Source organism: Crocuta crocuta, unplaced genomic scaffold, assembly GCF_008692635.1.
Source record: "Crocuta crocuta isolate KB4526 unplaced genomic scaffold, BGI_CrCroc_1.0 scaffold26, whole genome shotgun sequence".
NCBI lineage: Eukaryota > Metazoa > Chordata > Mammalia > Carnivora > Hyaenidae > Crocuta > Crocuta crocuta.
Genome location: NW_027532249.1, coordinates 2,137,590 through 2,159,259, shown reverse-complemented (window position 1 = coordinate 2,159,259; position 21,670 = coordinate 2,137,590).

The window sequence follows — 21,670 nt, the reverse complement described above, 5'->3', positions numbered from 1 at the left end:
GAGACAATCCCAAGCAGGCTCCAGGCTCTGAGCTGTCAGCACAGAGCCCAAAGTGGGGCTCGATCCCACAAACTGGAAGCTCATGACCTGAGCTAAAATCAAGAGTTGGTGAGCCACCCAGGCACTCCAATAGATCCACCCTTTAAGAGTGAGGCCTCCATCACCCCTGCTGAGGACACTGTCAACCACTCATAATTGCATTCCTTTCTGGGAATTCTCCTGGACCACAGGAAGTACCCCACCCAAAGTTATGCCCCCTCCAGGGAAGCCTGCACCGATGACTGGCTGATGCAAGCCTACAGAGCCCTGACCCTCTTTCTAATCTGAGGCAACCCTGAAGAAGCTATTCATCTCCAGAGCTCCCTGGCGGATTGGCTGCCACACCAGCTGCACCTGCATCATGCGTCAGCTTCCCCTTTGTTCTCTCTCTTTGTCACGGGGATAACTCCTGAGAGTACTCCTCAGAAGAACTTCTATAAGCCTGTTTCAGAGTCTGTATTCAGGAAATCCAGTCTAAGAGCATTGGTACCTGTTGTGGACCTGGAAAGCAGGGGATCTGAGGACGGGTCATCAGGAGCACTGAGGACCCCATCTCTGGAGGTTGGTGGAATCTACGTAGCCCCTGGCAGGCGTTAGTGGTACAACTGTCCATTTCTTTCACTGACATTGAAATGGGATGGCACGCGAATGAGAGGGGGCATAGTGGCCAATGCACTACCTTTAGCACTTGTGAGGCATGAGGGAAATGATAATTATAAGGGTTATGGAACCACATGGATGTGAGAGTGAACAATGGAAAGTATCATGTGAAAGCCAGAGGGCCCCCTTGGTAGTATTTCAGGGAACATTCATCTCCCAAGGCTGAAGATGAACAGAGTGAAGCTCCAAGCCCCAGACCTCATTGTAAGAATAGTAGAATTTCATAGGGTGACTTCTCAGCCTGGCAGGTCCCCTACACAGTGGCCAGAGCTCCAGGAGTGGAGGAAGGTGACAGTGAAACATGGGAAGGAAATATCTGGTGGATGCAGTTAGGAATTTTGAATTCCCAGCTTGCCTTGGGCACATCAGGATTGCAGAAATGACCCACTTCTTGTTAGATGATTACTCTCCCCCTTGTTTGGGGTTCATGCAGAGGTCCCAAATGAGGCTGCCTCCTTATATGCCTCCTTCATCCCCTTGGGATCGGCCCTACCTTCCCTCTTGGCAAGCAGACCAGTAAGGAGGTCCAAATCCCAGAAGACCAGCTGGGAACGTAATAGGTCTACTAAAGAAATAGTGGGATGAAATGCTAAAGAATCTAAAGCACCAAGATGCTTTTAATGACTATACACTAAAAAAAAAAAAAAAAAAAAAAAAAGAGTCTTATGTATTTTCCACATGATGCAGGCTGTTCATGAGAAACTACCTGTGATTTTCAGGCTTAAAGTGGACAGTACATTGTATCTTATAGCTAACCTGCCTCTCCCCACAAAAAGAACAAACAGTAATAATTCTTGCAAGAAATTATTACAGATTTCAACACATGACAAATTTCTTTGGTTATGCTCATTTAGTAGCCAGTGAATAAAATTTATTGAGAGAAGTTTTGGGAATCTTTGAAGTGAATTTCCACAAAATGAAAGTAAAAAAAATGTTCCTTTATCTTAAAATACGACCTTGATTTGCTTTAGAGGTACATTCTTTATGTCTATGCAATATATTAAGCAGCCACCTGGTTTATTCCAAACCAGAAACTAATATACAGAAGTGAATGGCTAATAAATTTTAATGTACTTGTGCAATGTCAAAACATTTCAAACTGTACAGCATATTGATAATAAACACCATTGAAATAGGTCCTATATTGCCTGAAAATGGGCCTGTCATCACAAATTGTATAAACTATTTCAAATAGAAGATCTCTGTGTAGCAAACAAGAAGAAATATAAACATGTTAATTGCACAACACTATTTCTATTTAATCAAAATATGTTATTTGGCTAAAAGTGATATTCAATGTTTGGATTTGGAGAAAGTCAGGATTCAAAAGTATTCTACTCACCGCAAGATAGAAAATTGAAGCAATTTACTACTGTTCCTGACAGATTATATCTATTTGAAAAAAATTATTTCTAATTTATTTCCTCTATTTTTAGAAAAAAATAATGTATTTCTTATAAATTTGTTCCTCTACTTTTTAAAATTTATTTCTAATACTTTTGTTCCCCATTTAGCCAGCTCAACAAAGCCCTTTTTTAAGTCATTCCAACAATGTGTATACAGTTTCCTTAAATGATCTTTAAACAACATCAAGGAAAATTAATTTATTCCATTAATATTATTCTGCATAGACATTAAAAAAAGTCCCCAACTAAGGAAACTGTGAGTACTCTGAAATTAAAACCAACAAATTGGCCACAATTAATCTAGGATATTTTTGTTCTTATATATTCTTTTTCTAATGCTAACAAAGATCTATGTTAATTTTAAAATGCCGTGATTTAGACTTAAGAGGAGCATCATTTTTCTTTACTAAAATGCTGGTGTTTGTGTTCAATAAAATACTGACTTTTTCCCTTTCTATAGGCTTACCACATGAAACTTCAGATACCATGCACTGTGATTATGGGGTATTAGGAAAGTAGGTATTTACATAAGAAATCTGGAGCTTTCTTCAAAATTAACTCACAGAATTTTCCTTAAAACTTTCTTTCTTCAGAGAACTTCTGCCTTCAGCCAAGGGCCACATGAAATGACTAAAAGCCAGGATAAAATATATGATATAACAATTTTCTGTACCAGATACCAGGCAGTACAGGACTGATATTTGAGAGATAGGAATCAAATGGAACCCCCCCTCATTTCACCATTTCACCACCTGGAGTGTCCAGGCAACAACACCTCCACATCACCCAGCAATCTCCTTGATTGGAGGAGATGGAGCCAGGAACCCAGAGAGGCCTCAGCTGAAGTTCACATGGTAGAGAACAGGAGAGGGGGAAGGTGCATGGAGAGAGCATTCTAGATGGTCTTCAGCTGAGTTCAGATGAACACACATGCGTGAGGAAAGCTCACACCAGGAAAAGAAGCACCCAAAGGAGTAAAGGGAGCAATCCTTGAAACTCACACACACACAGGCTTAGGAGAAGTTCATGTGCCCGCCAGCCAGGGTGTAAAACTTGATCGTTCATGGGGAGGCAGGTAAGATACTACGAAAGGTATTGTATCTACAAAGCTTAAAACTGGACCTTGAGAAGATTACATTGTTTGTAGAACAAAAGCTGAGAATATTAAACTACCCAGCACCCAACAAGGTAAATTTCACAGTGTCTGACCCAGGCAAATATTATCCAACATATTAAAAAAAGCAGGAAAACGCAATCCATAATGAGAATATCAGTCCATTAATGCAAACAGACCAAGAAATGATGTAAATGGTAGAATAATAGAAAAAAATTAAAATGTTTTACCTATATTCTGTATGTTAAGGAAGGTACAGGAAATTTTGAGGGTGTTAAAGATACAGAAGATATAGACGATTCCAATGGAAATCTAGGGGAAAAAAATACAATGCCTGGGATGAAAAGTACACTATAGGAGAAACTGTAGATTAGACACTGAAGAAGAGAAGATTAACAAATTTAAAAACACAGCAATAGAAACTGTTCAAAGTGATGAAACACAGAGGGAAAGAAAGAGAGCATCAGTGAGCGGTAGAGCAACTTTACTAAGTTCCTAACATACATGTATGTAACTTGAGTTCCAGTAGAAGTGGCTCAGAAAAAAATATGAGAAAATACTGACTTAAAATTTTCCAGATTTCATGAAAACTGTAGATCCGCAGATCCAAGAAGGTCAGTGAAACTCAAGTATTAAAACATGCCTAAAATTAGACCAACCCACATAATCAAATGGCTTAAAACCAGTAATTAAAACACTTCTTTGGGTTTTTAAAAATATATATTTATATTACAACCACACTGCACTGGTGCTAATATTTTACCTAAAGAACTCATACAGTTTGTACGCATGAAATAAGTCTGTAAACATCCTTTTATAGAGAAAGTAAATTTGGAAGATAGAGCAGCTAAAATAAAAACCTGGACTAAATCATGGTCAATTTATCACCAATTTATTAATTTTGACCATTTATATGAAAGAAACCATTATGAAAACCTTAGAACTGCAAAAATCTCCCTCGTACTTTGAGGTTAGAGAGCCTTTGGCGCCAATCCAACATAAATCTGCATCTGCATCCCACTGGCTATTGGGTAGTGATTTTTTTTTTTTTGTGGGTTGGGATTTTGTTTTTGCTTTTTGGTTTGTTGATTTTAAGGGGGAAAAAACCCCCAGAGAAGCAATGTAGATGTTTATTTTGTAAAAGTAGAATTAAAATGAACAAAAAAACTGAGGGTGACTGGCAATTTAATGAAGAAAATCTAAATAGTAAAAAGACAGGAATTCACAAAATGACTTACAAGCCGAGGTCTGCCCAGATATTAGGGAATGGTTTCAGATGATACCAATTTACTCATATGTCTGGTTAAATATTTCTGACATTATGTAATTGAATAGGAAAAGGAACAGAATACAGCTAATAGGAAAATGATAATAATTACAGCTATAGTTTAACGCATCCTGTGTGGCAAGTCCTTTTTTTAATACAACTGTGTCATGTATGAGGTATTAGTTATTAATCCTATTATTACAGAAGTAATAGCTGAATAAAAACTGAAGTTCTGAGATATTACCATGTATAGACAGTCCCCAACTTACAATGGTTCTACTTAGGATTTTTAGACTCTGCAATGGTGTGAAAACCATATGCATTCAGTAGAAATCATACTTTGAATTTGGAACTTTGATCTCTTCTTTTTCCTCAAGTTTTTATTTGCATTCTTGTTAGTTAATATACAATGTGATATCAGTTTCAGGTGTACAACATAGTGATTCAACACTTCCATACATCACCCAGTGCTCATCATGACAAGTGCACACCTTAATCCCCATTACCTGTTTAATTCTGCCCGCACACCTCCCCTCCGGTAACCATCCATTTGTCCTCTATATTTGTTTCTCGGTTTGCCTCTCTCTCTGTCTCTTTTTCCCCTTTACTCATTTGTTTTGTTTCTTACATTCCCCAGACTAGCCATATGTGGTAGATGCTGTTCTGTGATACATCGACCACACAACCACACCATCAGGAATGTAAACAAGTGACACACTCAGAGCCATTCCATGTTTCAGTACAGTATTCAATCAATTACATGAGATAGTCAACAGTTTATTATAAAATAGGCCTGGTGTTAGATGATTCTGCCCAGCCGTAAGCTCGTGTAAGTATTATGAGCATGTTTAAGGCAAGGTAGGCTGAGCTCTGGTGTTGGTTAGGTTAGGTGTGTTCAGTGTATTTTCAGCTTATGATATTTTCAACACATGAAGTCGAGGAAGATCTGCATGCCATAGTTAGGTCACATAGACTATGAAGCAATACGAAATATAAGACACACAACAAGGATAGCCATGACCACCTTTTCGATGAGAAGATCTAAAAATCATGTCTGGCTCTTTTGCATACTTCAGAGCTCATTCTTGAAAGTCTCAAGTATTCGGACAGTGTCCCTGAGAAGCCTATATTTGTTGACTCCTGCTCAGTATCCATAAGAAGTTTTTATCAGAGTTTTCCATTATTTGAATTATTTCTGTATATGTCTGTTTACTATCTTAGTAGGTTTAAGCTTCCTTTGTTTATCACCACTGTATACCAGTACTACCTCTACTACCACTACTACTACTACTACTATTACTACAACTACTACTACTACTACTAATAATAATAATGACAATACTATAGTGCTAAACTTAGTGCTACATAAGGACTTTCATATTTACATACTATAGAAGGAAGATGGGGGATAGAATGAAAGACTTTCCATTTTTGTCTCTTCGATGAAAACAATAATAAAACAACAAAGTCAAAATATATTTACTGATATATATTATAAAGAGAGCAAGACCTTTTAAATGAAAACTACTTGAATGCTCATTCAAACCTGCTACTTAGGAGGCTTTCCAGTAGAAATTGACTATTTCTATAGAAAGAGCCCCTTGCATTAGAAATAGCCATTGTTTTTACTTCAAGAAAATCTTATTGGCTAAGCAGCGTTGCATAAGAGAAAAGTAACTAAATAAACCTCCACTTCATGTTTTCTAAGTCTGTGCAGTGTTTTGAAAGTAATTAAAATTTTTGTGGCTTTTGGATATTTGAAGTCATCAAGCCAACAATCTCCTCACCCTTATTTTCCTAATTCTCCCATTTCAATATTCATTCTGGTCACCAACTGGCTTATGGTTTCATTTAATGAAGTGCAGAGCTCCATAAGTATTTAACATAAAACACATGGTAATGTACACACCCAGAAGTCATTAAATAATGTGAAATTCAGAATGTGCTCCATTCCCTACACCTTGGAGTTCCAAAATGTGAACCAGTGACATCCATTGAGGACAATTGTGGACTGGATCCTGGGGTGAGATATTTTTAGAAAAACAATCACAGAAGAGGTTTCTTCAAGGAACAGATCTTTACAAAGAAAATGATGACAGGATAAACATATCTTGTCTTTCTAATGCACAATAAATTAGGAGAATTAACCCTAATTTTTAGATAAAAGACAGAATACAATCAATAAATTCCTCTGCAATTCTACCAAAAGCCATTACTACTTTTGTGCTTTAAGTGATAGCCTCTTAGTCCAAATGAATTTTATTCCTTAACATCTAACTTAATTTAGGTGAAATAGGGGCACCTGGGTGGCTCAGTCGGTTAAGCGTCTGACTTCAGCTCAGGTCATGATCTCATGGTTTGTGGGGTCCAGCCCCGCATCAGGCTCTGTGCTGATAGCTCAGAGCCTGGAGCCTGTTTCAGATTCTTTGTCTCCCTCTCTCTCTGACCCTCCCCTGCTCATGCTGTTTCTCTCTCTCTCAGAAATAAATAAAACATTTTTAAAAATTTAGATGAAATAAAAATACCAAATAAACTTTAAACGGTGAAAAAAAAATTCAGATGAAATAAAATGGTGGGAGAAATGTGATTTTTATCCCCCAGCTTAGGTTGTGAACATTTGCTCTCTTGCAAACTTAATGTAATTTTTATTTATGGAGTTTTCATGATGATTAATTCAAATAAAAGACCTTAGATAATTTAAAAAGTTGTACAAAAATCCATTATGACTACCTGACATCATAAGTTTCTGGGCAATTTTTTCTTTTGTTGGTTGCCCATCTCAACTCAGTCCATCTTAGATGTTAGCCTTCACTGGCTGCTTGCCACGATCCTTTTGTTTTAAACAATGCACCTAGATGTGAGGCTTTGCCTTGCTCTCCACCAAATCAAGTAAACCCCTCTGGCAGAACAGTTACCTGTTCTTGCTGCCTGCCCTGCCCTATCCTGAAGGACTCCCCATGAATAATGGATCTGGTGGGAGGTGGGAAGGGAATGGCAGCAGCCCCTGGCTAAAATACCACAAACTCCCATTGTTTTTATCAAAGATTCAGTCATTTTTCCTTGAATAAAACTTCTCAACTGTTGTATGTCTATGGTCATTTTCTAGGATACTGCAATGATGGTTTTGGGGAATTTTGTAGATTTTTGGTCATTAGCTTTTGGGGAGAAAATTTGCCAAGATCTTCACTTCTTCATTCAGGAAGTCCATTGTCAACCTTTGTAGTTTTAAGATATTTAAGGATTATTTGTTACCTAGCCTGTCCTGACTGATACAACACATCTCTTCCCCCTCCCACACACACTTCCTCTCTTTCTCCTTGCCAAATAAGTCACAAATACTTAAAACATTCAACATTTAGGGGTACTTGGGTGACTCAGTCGGTTAAGCATCCAACTCTCAATTTCAGCTCAGGTCATGATCTCATGGTTGTAAGATCAAGCCCCTCATTAGGCTTCATGCTGACAGCACAGAGCCTGCTTGGGATTCTCTCTCTCCCTCTCTCTCTCCATCCCCCTCGTGTGTGCTCTCTCTCAAAATAAATAAATAAACATTTAAAATAAAAACATTCAAAATTTAATTCCCACTTCTAATGTCACCTTCAACATGTGAAAAGCATTACTCCCTTTCTCAAAAGATAAAAGTTGAGGACACTATAATTCAATCAATCTTATTAGTGCCATCACAAAAGTGAGGTCACAAGACAAACCACCATCTCAACATCTGGAGATACAAGAGAACACAAAGAATCACAGCTGAGGCCAGGTTACCTAACGCAGGGCTTCAGTACCAATAACTGGTATAGAAAATTTGAATAAAGGTAATTTTGATTAATTGCTGGAGGCTAAGTGTAAACTAGCTTGAAAATTAAAAATTTTAAGTTCTCAAATTTTCCCAAATTGATCTACAAAGTTACAGTAATTCCAATCAATATCTTGGCAGGATTTCTTATACATACGAAAACAAGTTTATTCTAAAATTTACATAAAAAAAAGAACCAGTACAGAAAAAAAATGTGTTTGAAAAAAGATCAAAGCTGAGGTACACATACTACCTCATTTCTCATCTTCATATAAAGCTACTGGTAAACAAGGCAGGGGAATAGAGATTTTAGGAATACAAATACACATTACAGACAATTGGGTTTTGGTGAAGGTACAAAGGAAAGTCAATGATTTGACATCAGCTATAGCAACATTTTTCTAGATGTGTCTCCTAAGGCAAGGGAAACAAAAACAAAAATAAACTACTATGACTACACCAAAATAAAAAGCTTTTTCACAGCAAAGAACGCCATCAACAAAACAAAAAGACAACCTAGTGAATGAGAGAAGATATTTGTAACTATCCAATAAGGGGTTAATATCCAAAGTTTATAAAGAACTAACACAACTCAACACCAGCCAACCAACCAACCAAATCAATCCAATTAAAAAATGGACAGAGGACCTAAATACAGATTTTTCCAAAGAAGACATACAAATGTCCAGCAGACACATGAAAAAATGCCCAACATACTCATTATTAAGGAAATGCAAATTAAAACCACAGTGAGGTATTCTTTCATACCTGTCAGAATGGTTAAAATAAAAAAGATAAGAAATAACAAGTGTTGGCAATGATAGGGGAAGAAAGGAACCCCTCATGCACCATTGATAGGAATGTAAATTGATACAGTCACTGTGGAAAACAAAATGGAGGTTCCTCAGAAAATTAAAAAGAAAAATACCATATAATCCAGTAATTCTACTACTGTATAATTACCCCCCAAAATGAAAACACTAATTCAAAAGGATACACTCACCCCTATATTTACTGTAGCATCGTTCACAATATCCATGCTATAGGTGCAGCCCAATTGTCCATTAATTGATGAATGAGTAAAGAAGATGTGATATATACATGCAATGGAATATTATGTAGCCATAAGAAAGGTGAGCTCTTGCCATTTAAGACAACATGGATGGACCTAGAGGATATGTACTAAGTGAAATAAGTCAGAATGAGAAAGACAAATACCATATGATTTCACCTATATGTGAAATCTAAAAAACAAACAAAAAGCAGAATCAGACACATAAATACAGAGAATAAACTGATGGCTGCCAGAGGGAAGGGTTACAGGATGGAAAAAATAGGTGAAATGGAGCGGGAGATACATGGTTCCAGCTGTGGAATGAATAAGTCATGGGAATAAAAGATACAGTATAGGAAAAATAGTCAATGGCATTGAAATAGTGTAGCATGGTGACAGATGGTAGTCTCACCTTAGTGACCATAGCGTAACGAATAAAGAATTGGAATCTCTATGTTATACAACCAAAACTAATGTAACATTGTGTCAACTATACTCAAAAAAAATTGGACATCCATCTGGGAAAAAGTACACATCTTTCTACATCTATATCCATACAAAAATTTAAACAAAATGGATTACAGAGCTAGATGTAAGATAGCAAACTCTTACAATTTAGGAGAAAATCTTTGTTGCCTTAATTTAGGCCAAAATTTCTTAGATTTTATAACTAAAACACCAACTAGAAAAAATTAAATTGATAATTGCATTTTCTCAAAATTAATGATAAAGCACTGTCTAGAGAGTGAAGAAATAAAACATAAATTGGGGGGAAAGTGTTTGTAAATATTATATCTGACAAATAAATATATAAATAGATCCCAAAACTTGATAAGAAAATCAATTACCCAATTTAAAAATTGGCAAAAATTTTAGTGGGCACTTCACCAAAGAAGATATATGGCTGAAAAAATAAGTACATTAAAGAATACTCAACACCATTAGATATTAGGAAGTACAAATTAAAACCACAGCAAGATGAATGAGATACTACTATAAAGTTTTGAGAATAGCTATTCAAATGAAAAGTGACAATACAAAGTGCTCATGCAGACACAGAGCAATCAGAACTTTCATACATTACTGGGAATGCAAAGTGGTACAGACGCTATGAAAAAGAGTTTGGCAGTTTCTGTTTTGTTTTGTATTTTATTTTATTTTATTTTATTTTATTTTATTTTAGAGAGAGAGAGCACACATGCAAACAGATGAGGGACAGAAGGAGAGAGAAAGAATCTCAAGTGAGCTCCACACTCAGCACGACTTGGGTCTCAATCCCACAACCCTGGAATCATGACTTGAGCTGAAATCAAGAGTTGCACACTTAACCCGCTAAATTACCCAGGAGCCTCAGTTTGGTAGTTTCTTCTAAGGTTAACATACAATTATCCTATGACCCACCAATTCCACTCTTAAGTTTTTGCCGTAGAGAAATGAAAACTTATATCAGAGAAATCTGTATGTGAATGTTTACAGCAGCTTTATTCATAACTGCCAAAAACTCAAAACCAGCCAGGTTTCCCTTAATTGGGGAGTGGATAAATAAACTGTAGCATATCCCTACTATGGAATACTTACAAGCAATAAAAAGAAACAAATGATTGAAACATGCAACAGTATAGATGGATCTGAAATGCATTATGTCAAGTAAAAGAGGCCAGACTAAACTCGTGCTGTTCAAGAGGTGGGGGAAGACACCAGACCAAATACTGTATGAATCCATTCATATGATAATCAGGAAGAGGCAGAAGTATAGCACTGGAGAATAAATCATTGGTTATCAGGAGCTAAAGAGGTAGAGAGAAAAATTTGGCTAAAAGGCACAGCACAGGTGATTTTGGGAGACAGTGTGATGTAAGTGTTCTGTATATTGACTGGGTAGGTGATGGGCAGCTCAATGCATTGGTGAAAACTCACGGAAATATACACCAAAAAGGCAAATTTGACTGTATATAAATCACTTTTAACTAAAACAATAGTAACAATAAAGATAAACCACAAAAAACATCATACAATGTATTTTGTCTTTATAACTTGTAAATCTAAAATACATGACAATAGTGTAACAGATGGGAGAAATTAGAAATTCATTGGTGTAAAGTTTTTATACTATAAATGAAGTGGCATTATATTACTGTATCATTAGGAAACAGATGATAAGTAAAAACGCGTACAAAAAGAGGCATCACTAATAAGCCAATATTGGTGATAATAAGAAATCATAAAAACCAGTCAATGAATCCAACACAAAGCTCATAAGAAAGGAAGTGGGGGAAAAGATTAGATGTGACAAATGAAAAATAACTAGCAAGATGGCAATTAAATGTAAATATTTTAAACACTTCAATTAAATTAGCATAGATAAAAAACCAAAACTCAATAATACATTAACTATAAAATTCCACTTTAAAAGATATAACTAGCCTAAAAGTGAAATTAAGCTTTCCTGCTCATTAAGTTTTTCTGTTCATTAACAAAGAAGATACAGTCTGGTAGAAAACATTCAATATACATATATCCTGAATTTATCTGACTTCTATCCAGAATGTATTTAAAATGCCTACAAGTCATTTTTTTTTTAAATAAAGAGCCCAATCACACAAATTGGTAAAAATCTTGGACAGACACACCACAAAGCCGTGAATAGTCAATGAGCCTAAGAAAAGGTTCAATATCATGATTAGAGAAAAAAAATTAAAGATGCATTAAAAAAAAAAACTATCCCCTTGAGGGAAGAAGCAAACTAACAAGAAAACCTTTAAGAGTGGCTAAAATAAAAAGTGTCGGCAAGAATGTGAAGAAAATGGAATTGTCATGTGTGCCTGGTGAGAACTAAAATTATCCAATCTATGTCTACCTAGGTAGCAAGCACTTTTATTATTTCGGCCAGGCTGATTCCCCCCATACAACTGAAAATAAGAATCTTTCTGTGATGTTTTTTAAAATTCCAGTTGTATATTGTCATGTCTTTCTCACCTCGTGATTAATAATTTATGCACCTGTCTTCTACATTTGCTCAGTCTTGTTTAAATATTTTGGGGCCCCTGGGCAGTTCTGTCAGTTAAGTATTTGACTCTTGATTTTGGCTCAAGTCATGGCTCTTGATTTTGGCTCAGGTCACGGTCTCACAATTCGTGGGATCAAGTCCCACATCGGACTCTGTGCTGACAGCATGGAGCCTACTCAGGATTCTCTCTCTCCCTCTTTCTCTGCCCCTCCCCTGCTAGTTCTCTCTCTCTCTCTCTCTCTCTCTCTGAGTCTCTCAAAATAAACATTAAAAAAAGTTTTTTAAGCGTGCCTATTTTTATTTCATTAATTTCTGTTTTTATTATGTTTGTTCTCTTGTTTTGGAATTAGTCTTTTGTTCTATTTCTAAATTCTTGAGTTTTATTCTTAACGCAAAATTTTAAATTAATTACTTAATGCAATAATATATAATATATAAATTATAATATTACACATACATTATGTATTATATAAGGATTCTGGGTCCTTATACCCTTTGGAATAGTAGTGCCTCCAGGAGAAAGATAACATGAGCATCCAATAAAAAGTTTTATCCCCTTGACAGGTAAACACCTAGAAAAATCATTCTCCCAATCTCTCAGATGATCTCAGGCTTATTCACTCTCCCTTTCTAGTGTCCCAGGTCCCTAATGTGCCCCAGGTTCCCTCTCAGGGAGGTAAACAAAGGTTTATTATCCTTTGGATACAAGTAGATTAACTTTACCTGTAAGTAGATAAATAGTTGCGATGTAATACCCAAAGCATGTGAAAAATAAAATATCTGAGGACTAAAGTAAAACCTTCTCTAGCTTCATAGCATGTCAATTTCAGTGATTCAAGAGACCAGAACTTTGTTGGAGGAAGAGAAATCCCGGGAAGATTTATTTCTCCATGCATACATTTTCAGGCTCTAACTTTCCTCTATTGATTTATTTAACTGCATTCCACAAATGTTGCCTTGGAACTTACATTCTCTTCTAAATATTTTCTAATTTCTGTTGAGCCCTTCTTCCTTCCTTCCTTCCCTCCCTCCTTGTTTATTCTTTCTTACTTTCCATCTTTCTTCTTTCCTCCCTCCCTCCAACTTTTCTTACCCTTGTTTTATACCTTGAACTATTTTTTGTATGTCCTTAGTCTCCAAACGTTTTGAGGGGAGGTATGGATTTCTTTGGCTATCCATTTCATTGTTGACTTCCAGTTGTATTCCAATAACCTAATCAGAAGCTGGTATCAGTTCTTTGGCTGATGTTATTTGAATAGTCTAGTCTAGCTTATGCTGTTCTGTTCCACAGGTACTTTTTGTATGTGTATGTGGTGAAATGCCAGTAGCATACAATTTGCCATTTCCAACATTTTTAAGTGAACAATTCAGCGGCACTGTAAGGTCTCACATTTTCTAATTGTTAGTTGCAAGGTTATTACATAGACATGTAATATGTGTAACAAAAGACACATATTGTGTGTTCTTTATATCTTCTACATACTCATTAACATTTTGTTGCTTTTTGTACCCAATATTGAAAGAGGTGCAAATTTTCTCATTGTCATTTCATAATTTTTTATGTGTAGGCTCGTAGTTTTTGCACTATAGACTTTTCCACTACGTTGTAAGATCCACAATTATTTTATCCTCTCAGCAAGCTGTTCCTCTTGTCGATATATAATTATCCGAATTAACATTTACCAATTTTTGCCTTAAAACGTATTTCATTTTATATGCTGTTCCTACCGGGATCAAATGGAGTGACCTAAGAAAATGGGAGTTCCAGTAGATGGGACATGGCAAGATTTATTTTCCTTTCAGTGGATGGCCATGTGAAAATAACGATTAACCTTGGGCGAACAGGGAATTCTTTGGAATGAAAAACAAAGGCCAATTTTTATATGATTCAATCCTCTGTGGGATCACTGTGCTTTCCCTTCTCTGTGGTCAGTGGACTTTTCCTGTGAAGATATGCAATACGCCGCTGTTCCATGTGGCTCTGACTCATCCTCTCTGAAGTGACCTGGGGTTTGGAAATTTATGACACCTGATATTTCTTCTTCTCTCCTTCATCTATATGTTATTTTCAGCTGCAGAAAAGTGTTACACAAATGTGTTCTCCCAGCCATTACTCCCTTAAGATAGCTGTATTCCTTTATTCGTTCCTTGCATCGGGTTGGAAGGGAAGCCATGCTCCTTTTGACAGCACGTTCTATTTTTAAAGCAGTCAGCATTCACTGAGATTCGCCCACGCAGTATTCCCAAGAGGAATGGGAAGCCCTGCTATTCATATTTATTTTGGTTGAATTGGAACGAAAATAAAATTAGATGGTGAGTAAATAGGCCTTGATCACGGCGACAATGAGAATGAACAAAAACTGCTGTGAAATACTGTACACCCACATCTGGATTTTCTCTTTTAGAGACTAAACTAAGAGGCTGAACTCATACCAACATGGCCCCACTCCTGTTTTGTCAAGCACTCTTTGTCTGCTTTCTTGGGTCACTCCATTTCCATGTCAAAGGAAAACAGCCTGTTATTTCAAATATAATGTTGGCTGCCATTCCCACTGTCCTTCATGTGAAACAGCCTCTACCGCTTTGCCAGGCAAAAACAGGCCCACATTCTCTCTGTTGCAGTTCACAAATGACTTCTACTCTCTTCACCCTCTTCACTCCCTTTCTCACTCTCATGGGACATTTTAATATATCAGTTTTTTAAAAAACATATTATTTAAAAAATATTATTAAAAAATATTATCTTAAAAGCTGTCCAATTTTAGGGTCGCCTGGGTGGCTCAGCCGGTTAAGCCTCCAACTTTGACTCAGGTGATGATCTCGCAGTTTGTGGGTTTGAGCCCCATGTTAGGCTGTGTTGACAGCTCAGAATCTGGAGCCTGCTTAGGACTCTGTGTCTCCTTCTCTGCCCCTCCCCTGCTCACGCTGTCTCTGTCTCCGTCTCTCTCTCAAGCATAAATAAACATTAAAAAAAAATAAGCTGTCCAGTTCTTTTTTTTTTTTCTGAGACAGAGAGAGACAGCATGAGCAGGGGAGGGTCGGAGAGAGAGGGAGACACAGAAACTGCAACAGGCTCCAGGCTCTGAGCTGTCAGCACAGAGCCCGATATGGGGCTCGAACCCACAAACCGCGAGATCATGAACTGAGCCGAAGTTGGCCACTTAACCGACTGAGCGACCCAGGCGTCCCTAAGCTGTCCAGTTCTATAAAATATCCCAACTTAACAACACTGGCTATTGCCACCGGTTAGAATCTTTGGATGCACTGAGACAAACCTCAACCTTGTCTTCCCATCTGTTTCTTGGATGTTTATTCTTTTGGAAGAGGTTTCCCACTGAATATGGTATTTCCATGTTTCCCACCCATACCCTACACTCTCTCAGAGTCACTTCAAAAACTGATAAATCTTCCTGGATTTAGGGGAAAACGATCTCTTGGATCAATTGATTCTTTTTTGTTTGTTTTAATTATGATAAAATAACACATCATGTAAATGTACCATGTTAGCCATTACTAAGTTTCAAGTTCAGGGGTGTTAAGTGCATTTATGTGTTGTGCAGCCATCACCAACTTCCACCCCCAGAGCAATTCCACATTGTAAGCTGAAACTCTGTCCCCATTAGATATAGATCAACAGTTTTACATACAGCTGTACTCTATGTGCTGTCCTAAAATGTCATCTTTAACTGAAATGCCATGATCCTGTTTCCATGTGAAAAACTGTGACCTACATTATCATCTTCATGATTGGAATGTTGTCCATTAAATGACTGTGCAGGAATTTACTTAATCCATTCCGGTAAATACAGGTATTGTATGATCTTTTTTCACATGGTGTAAACAAGACAGCGATGACAATATTTTTTTCTTCAAATTTTTATTTAAATTACAGTTAGTTAACATGGACAAATTTCTTAAAGAATGGTTTGAGCTCAAAGGAAAAACATTCAGTAAAAAAGATTAAAATGTTCAGTATTTTGCTTTTATCTTGAAAGTGAATTGCATAGGAGAACAATAATATCTATTTCAATGTGTATTGATGAGGTTAATAATCGTTTGATTGATATGCTTATTGGCCATTTGTAATTTTTTCGTGAATTGTCTATGTACATCCTTTGCATATTTTTTTAAAAACACCTCTTTGTCCTTACAAACAACTTATATGTCAACAATTTTGTTCAAACCATTTTCCTCTTTTGTGGTTTTTCTTTCAATTTCTATAAAGTACCTTTTGACATAAAGGAGATTTGTTCTTTTGGAAGTAAATTTATTTATCTTTTTTGTGGTATCTGATTTTTCCAACATTCTGAGGTTCTCATCACAACAAATATTCTTTAGCAACTGACACACACATACATGTATACATGATCATAAAACTTAATTAGCTACAGTTTCCAACAATATTTTATTTTAAAATTTGGAATCCATCTTTACATTAGAATGAGGTAGCATTTTCATAAATACAAATGCTCAGGTTTCCCAGTGCCATAGATCAAATACTTTATTTTCCCTTATTGATTTAAAATGTCATGTTTATAATATACTGAATCTCATAGGTACCTTAGTTTTATTTCTGGATTCTCTATCCCGTAAATGGAATGGCTAATATCTCACTGATAATACAGAGTTCTAATTATCGCACTTTTGGGGCACCTGAGTGGCTTAGTCAGTTAAGCGTCCGACTTCGGCTCAGGTCATGATCTCATGGTTAGTGGGTTCGAGCCCTGTGTCAGGCTCTGTGCTGAATGCTTGCTCAGAGCCTGGAGCCTATCTCAGAGTCTGTGTCTCTTTCTCTCTCTGGCCTTTCCTGCTCATGCTGTGTCTCACTCTATTTCTCAAAAAATAAATAAATGTAAAAAAATAAAATAATTATCATACTTTTAAAATATGTGTAATGCAGCTTCTCATTTTCTTTATTTTCATGATTTTTAGATTTTTCTTCAGTGTTTTCAAGATAAACTTGTAACAATTACCAGTAACTTGCAAAAGACTCTTTCTGATGTTGCTCTGGAATCTATCAACATCAGGAAAAGAACTTTTGATAACACGACCTCTTTATCCAAGAAGCAGGTACATCACTCAATTTACTCAATTTTCCTTTTATGTTTGTCAGTAAAATTTTATCATTTTCTTCCATAGGTACAAAAATCCTTGCTAATTTTATTAAGAGTATTTCATAATTTTAAAGAGATTTCTGTTGGCAATGGTTTCTTCTAATATATCTTGTTATTTCTGCTCAAATTAAAAGTTCCTATTGGTTTAATTTATGAATTATAACTAATAATCTCATTGAATATCTGAATTCATTACTGAATTTCTGAATTTAGTGTTTACAATTACAGTTTTATTTCTATGTGATGTCTATAACGTATATCTGATGCTATAGTTATATGATCTAATACTTCCAGGACAATATTTTAAAATAGTGCTGAGAATAAAATGATGTTATTTTCCTCACTCTAATAGGAATGCTTCTACCAGTCTGTTATGAAGCTCAAAGTTGGCTTTAGGTCAGATATGTGTGCGTCTGTATAAAGATTTATATTTGTCCTACTAAGCTATCCACCCACGTGACTAAAGGTGTTTGGCATCTGCAGTAGAAAGAGTTGTCAAATTTTTGTTATGTTACATTGGAAACTACAGATATGGACACACAGCATCTCCCCTTTGGAACTATTTCAGTCTTTCCTAGTATTTAGCCATTCTATGCTTCTCAAAACTATTTTAAAAAAATTTTTACCAGTTATTTTTAAGAAGAAAATACAAGATTTTATTAAAGTTGTAAGAACAGTACAATAAATTTCTCTTTGATCCTTCACCTAGATTGATCAACTGTTAACTTCTTGCTGTATCTCCCCCACCTCCATATATTTATATTTACTGACTCTTTTGAAAAGAAATTGCAGTTATGATTAATCTGTTCCTCTAAGTACTTCAGTATGTATACAGTAAAAACGAGAACATTCTATTATACAACCACAGGCATGATGGTAAAATTTAGCATACTGTTAACAATGATATAATGCTATCCTCTAAGCTATGGTTTATATTAAAGTCATGCTAATTGTCCCAAGTGTTTTTTACAGCTTTTATTTTTCTGATCTAGGATCCAATCCAAGCGTACCCATGAAATCAAGTTGTTCCTTTAGTATAACTTCATATGGAGAAGTTACTCAGGATTATTTTCCTTTCATGACTTTGGAAGTTTGAACAATTTCTTTATTGTTTTATAGTGTGTCCCTCAAATTGAGATTTTTCTTATGTCCTAAAGATGAGCTTCAATATTTCAGGCAGGAACGCCATGGAATAGTTGTGTCTTGCTCAGTATATCACAAGAGACATCTGGGGTTAGTCCATCCATTTTTGATCGTGTGCACTTTGATAACATGATATGTGTCGAGTTAAATCACCACTTTCTTCTTTGTAATTAATAAGTAAACTGAGGAGGCAGATAGGCATTGAAGGCTGTGTAACATCTTTTTTCTCATTTACATTTTACCCATGAGTTTCAGAATCCCTTGGATGATTTTTGCCTGAATCCAATAGTATTGTGCTGTTAGCAACATAGTAGTTCAAACCCTGCCATTTATTTTTATATTTATTCATTAGTATTTTACTGTAGAGAAGAGCTTCCCTTCTTCCTAATTCCCTCCCTCTCCTCTTTCCTTCTTCCTTCCATCTTTCCTTCCTTCCTTTCTTCATTCCTTCCTTCTTTCCTACTTTCCTTCCTTCTATCCTATGGACACATGCATTCTTTTATCCTCAATGGGCTATAATACATTACTATCCTTATTATGTATTCCTTCAGGGTACTGCCAGATTCCATTTCTTAATATTTTATTTATTTGTCATCAATATTTATAAGTGACACTAATCTAGTTTTTATATCATGTGCTACTGGATATAGCTGGATTTGGTACAGCTTTTATATAGGCATTGTAAGGTTAAAAAGGAAGCTTTAGAGCAGTTGAAATAACATAAAATTAATCTTTTTTTAAGTTTGAAAGGATTTCCTTATAGCTTGTGAGATTGAGTAGATCTTTTGACCTCTCTCTCTCTCTCTCTCTTTCTCTCTCTCTCCCCTCTCTTTCCAGTGTTTTGGTTATACATTTATCCTATATTTGATCTTATTTAGGATAGGATTGTGTAAAGTACACTTTTATAATTATTTTAAGGTTTATTATAACTGATTATTTCTCCATTTTGGAATTCTTACACTCTTCTTCTTACCCATCACTTGATTTATTTATCTACTGAGTTTTATCTTAATTACTGCTTATCTTTCTCTTGAAGGTATAGCCTGTGGCATATGCACCAATTCTGTAAATTTTACTTTTTCTGACTTACAATATCTTCTTAACTTCGGTAATTCTTCCCTTCCTCTTTTCTTAGCTTTGTTTTCTGGTACTTTTTAACAACCCAAGTTTTATTCTAAATTCTATTTTTCTCTGAGTATAAGTTTGGCAGTAAGTTATGGATTTTTATTTGGAGTTTTCCCATCATTGTTATTTCCTAAATATCCTGCAATTTCAGACTTGACTTTCTCTTTGATCCGAAAGTTACTTTCCAGATGTTTTTATAAAATCAAAATGGTTGAGGTTTTATTATTTTACTTTCAAAGTTGGTACTTATTTATAATATTATTGCATAGCCAGAAATGTACAATTTTGACTCTCCATCTCACTTGCAATGTTATTTTTCTTTGTAATCTAATATATTGCCAGTTTGTATAAATGTCCCATGAACATTTGAATTGAAAGTCCAGTGTCTGTGTACACTGTATATATTTCAATGTATGTTAGGTCTATTTGATAACACTTATTTCACTTGAATATTCCATATATGTATTTACTAAATATTTAATCATCAAGGGCTGAGAAAAATGTCTTAAATTCTCCTACTTCTGCTTTTAGTTGACATACTTATGGCTCAAATTCAACTTTGTATTATAATGCCTACTTTATATGTATATTTTTTAATTTGCCCGTTGGTTCTCTATCCAGTTTATTCTGAGAAGATCAAGTTTAACAAATGAAATGCAGCCAGGTCCAAACGAAACTTAAAGGTAAAGCCCATGCTTTGTCCCATCCCACGCCCCACCTCCTCCCAGACATCCATTCCAGAGTTTCCCCTCTGTTCTGAATCAGTGTGAATAGGCTTCAGAAAGTCTTAACCTTCTAAGAAACACTCACTGTATGCCTACTATAATGAATCTCAATGAAAAACTGTAATCTACAAAGGGAGAAATACATTTAGACACAGAGTATCCCCTTGAGTTCCTGAGATCAGTCTGTGCCTAACCCTCACAGCCTCTCTCTAATCCCTACTTCATGGTGGTCCCTACACCAGGCGCCTGAAATTCTCATCCTATCATCTCTTTAAGTTCTGAGAGAAAATGCCTTTTCTGCACACACTGTGAGAGTATTTGCTAACATTTATGATGTGCCTGGCACCACAGAGGCTGCTTATCCTCAAGCAGTAACAACTAACCTTTCCTAGATCCTAGTGATGTAGTATTTGTTTTCAAAGTTTCTCACCTTGACCTCCAGTGTTGATATCAAGAAGATTTCCAAAAATCACACAGATACTAAGCAATAGAATGAGGATATGCAGCCAGTTTTGCTTAGCTTCCACATCAGGACTGTTTCTCAACCTTTGGGGGCAGATGAGTCACCCAGAGTGCTATTTTGGATGGCCATTCCACCGTCTCAGCCCCAAAATCTAATTTTTTAGGTCTTTCCTGGGGCCCACAGATCCAAGTGTTTACCAAGCAGCTCATTTGAGTCTGTTGCAGTGGTTACTGTCCACACTTTGCAACGGCTCACCATGCCGGTTTACACTGGATGCTCCCACTTGCTTGTAAGAATCTAACAGAAAAGTAGATTTTGATCTCTGATATGAAAGACTGGTAAAAATATCTGATTTTTCCGTGTTTTTTTCCTGCCACTGGGTAAAATGTTGAAGAAAAAAAATAAAGGTTTGTTCTGAGTTATTCCTGCTTTGGGACAATATAGTATCTAAGAAGGACTTCACTCCATCAATATAGATTGTAATTTTTTACTCGTATTTACAGGGTTTTTAAAAATCATTCATCCCCCAAATCAAAGTTATTCAGTATAGTTTTCCCCTTCGTACACAAGTCAAATATAATATAAAGCATTAGAGAGGAAAAGAGAAAGAACAATGGAAAAATAAAGAAAACTTTTTCTTCTGCCATAAAATAAATACTATTGCATCCAGACCACCCTCCCCAATACCTTTTCCTTGAAGATATTTTTTTTTAACACAGAGAACTCTTTATTCTCTTTTAAATTGTAACAGGAA